This window comes from Aegilops tauschii, chromosome 3, assembly GCF_002575655.3.
Source record: "Aegilops tauschii subsp. strangulata cultivar AL8/78 chromosome 3, Aet v6.0, whole genome shotgun sequence".
Lineage (NCBI taxonomy): Eukaryota > Viridiplantae > Streptophyta > Magnoliopsida > Poales > Poaceae > Aegilops > Aegilops tauschii.
In genome coordinates this window covers 173510187-173513637 of record NC_053037.3, presented here as the reverse complement: position 1 = coordinate 173513637, position 3451 = coordinate 173510187, and positions in this window count along the sequence as shown.

The window sequence follows — 3451 nt, the reverse complement described above, 5'->3', positions numbered from 1 at the left end:
GCAATTTTTCTTCAAGCAAAGCGTTGAAATTCTTTTGCGAATTCATAAACTCCTGAACACTAGTCTCAAATTCAGAGGGCATCTTATTAAAATTTCCATAAGAATTGTTGTAGGAATTACCATAATTATTATAGGAATTACTAGGGAACGGCCTAGGATTAAAGTTTCCTCTATACGCGTTGTTACCAAAATTATTCCTACCAACAAAATTCACATCCATAGATTCATTATTATTTTCAATCAAAGTAGACAAAGGCATATCATTAGGATCAGAAGAAACACTTTTAGTAGCAAATAATTTCATAAGTTCATCCATCTTTCCACTCAAAACATTAATTTCTTCTATCGCATGCACTTTTTTATTAGTAGATCTTTCGGTGTGCCATTGAGAATAATTAACCATAATATTATCTAGGAGTTTAGTAGCTTCTCCTAAAGTGATTTCCATAAAAGTGTCTCCCGCGGCCGAATCTAAAAGATTTCTAGAAGCAAAATTCAATCCGGCATAAATTTTTTGTATAATCATCCACAAATTCAAACCATGAGTAGGGCAATTACGTATCATTAATTTCATTCTCTCCCAAGATTGTGCAACATGTTCATGATCAAGTTGCTTAAAATTCATAATATCGTTTCTAAGAGAGATGATCTTAGCGGGAGGAAAATACTTAGAGATAAAAGCATCTTTGCACTTATTCCATGAATAAATACTATTTTTAGGCAAAGACGAAAACCAAGCTTTAGCACGATCTCTAAGCGAAAAAGGAAATAGTTTAAATTTAACAATATCATTGTCCACATCTTTCTTCTTTTGCCTATCACACAAATCAACGAAGCTATTTAGATGGGTAGCGGCATCTTCACTAGGAAGGCTGGCGAATTGATCTTTCATGACAAGATTCAACAAAGCAGTATTAATTTCACAAGACGCAATATCGGTAAGAGGAGCAATCGGAGTGCTAAGAAAATCATTGTTGTTGGTATTGGTAAAGTCACACAATTTAGTATTGTCTTGAGCCATAGTGACAAGCAAGCAATCCAACACACGAGCAAACAAGAAGCAAGCGAAAAAGAGGCGAACGGAAAAGAGAGGGCGAATAAAACGGCAAGGGTGAAGTGGGGGGAGAGGAAAATGAGAGGCAAATGGCAAATAATGTAATGCGAGAGATAAGAGTTTGTGATGGGTACTTGGTATGTCTTGACTTGACTTGGCGCAAATCTCCCCGGCAACGGCGCCAGAAATCCTTCTTGCTACCCCTTGAGCACTGCGTTGGTTTTTCCCTTGAAGAGGAAAGGGTGATGTAGTAAAGTAGCGTAAGTATTTCCATCAGTTTTTGAGAACCAAGGTATCAATCCAGTAGGAGACCACGCTCAAGTCCCTCGCACCTACACAAACAAATAAGAACCTCGCAACCAACGCGATAAAGGGGTTGTCAATCCCTTCACGGTCACTTACGAGAGTGAGATCTGATAGATATGATATGATAATATTTTTGGTATTTTTATGATAAAGATGCAAAGTAAAATAAAAGGCAATAGAAATAGCTAGTTGATGGAAGATTAATATGATGGAAAATAAACCCGGGGGCCATAGGTTTCACTAGTGGCTTCTCTCAAGAGCATAAGTATTACGGTGGGTGAACAAATTACTGTCGAGCAATTGATAGAATTGAGCATAGTTATGAGAATATCTAGGTATGATCATGTATATAGGCATCACATCCGTGACAAGTAGACCGACTCCTGCCTGCATCTACTACTATTACTCCACACATCGACCGCTATCCAGCATGCATCTAGAGTATTAAGTTCATAAGAATGGAGTAACGCTTTAAGCAAGATGACATGATGTAGAGGGATAAATTCATGCAATATGATATAACCCCCATCTTGTTATCCTCGATGGCAACAATACAATACGTGTCGTTTCCCTTTCTGTCACTGGGATCGAGCATCACAATATTGAACCCAAAGCTAAGCACTTCTCCCATTGCAAGAAAGATCAATCTAGTAGGCCAAACCAAACTGATAATTCAAAGAGACTTGCAAAGATAACCAATCATACATAAAAGAATTTAGAGAAGATTCAAATATTGTTCATAGATAAACCTGGTCATATACCCACAATTCATCGGTCCCGACAAACACACCGCAAAAGAAGATTACATCGAATAGATCTCCACGAGAATCGTGGAGAACTTTGTATTGAGATCCAAAGAGAGAGAAGAAGCCATCTAGCTAATAAATATGGACCCGAAGGTCTGAGGTAAACTACTCACACATCATCGGAGAGGCTATGGTGTTGATGTAGAAGCCCTCCGTGATCAATGCCCCCTTCGGCAGGACGCCGGAAAATGCCCCAAGATGGGATCTCACGGGTAAAGAAGGTTGCGGCGGTGTGCTACCTCTTGAGCACTGCGTTGGTTTTCCCTTGAAGAGGAAAGGGTGATGCAGTAAAGTAGCGTAAGTATTTCCCTCAGTTTTTCAGAACCAAGGTATCAATCTAGTAGGAGATCACGCACGAGTCCCTCGCACCTACACAAACAAATAAGAACCTCGCAACCAACGCAATAAAGGGGTTGTCAATCCCTCAACGGTCATTTACGAGAGTGAGATCTGATAGATATGATAAGATAATATTTTTGGTATTTTTGTGATAAAGAGAAATAAATATGCAAAGTAAAATAAAAGGCAAAAGAAATAACTAAGTGTTGGAAGATTAATATGATGCAAAATAGACCCGGGGGCCATAGGTTTCACTAGTGGCTTCTCTCAAGAGCATAATTATTACGGTGGGTGAACAAATTACTGTCGAGCAATTGATAGAATTGAGCATAGTTATGAGAATATCTAGGTATGATCATGTATATAGGCATCACGTCCGCGACAAGTAACCGACTCCTGCCTGCATCTACTACTATTACTCCACACATCGACTGCTATCCAGCATGCATCTAGAGTATTAAGTTCATAAGAACGGAGTAATGCTTTAAGTAAGATGACATGATGTAGAGGGATAAACTCATGCAATATGATATAAACCCCATCTTGTTATCCTCGATGGCAACAATACAATACGTGCCTTGCTGCCCCTGCTGTCACTGGGAAAGGACACCGCAAGATTGAACCCAAAGCTAAGCACTTCTCCCATTGCAAGAAAGCTCAATCTAGTAGGCCAAACCAAACTGATAATTCGAAGAGACTTGCAAAGATAACCAATCATACATAAAAGAATTCAGAGGAGATTCAAATATTGTTCAAAGATAATCTTGATCATAAACCCACAATTCATCGGTCTCAACAAACAAACCGCAAAAGAAGGTTACATCGAATAGATCTCCACGAGAATCGTGGAGAACTTTGTATTGAGATCCAAAGAGAGAGAAGAAGCCATCTAGCTAATAACTATGGACCCGAAGGTCTGAGGTAAACTACTCACACATCATCAGAG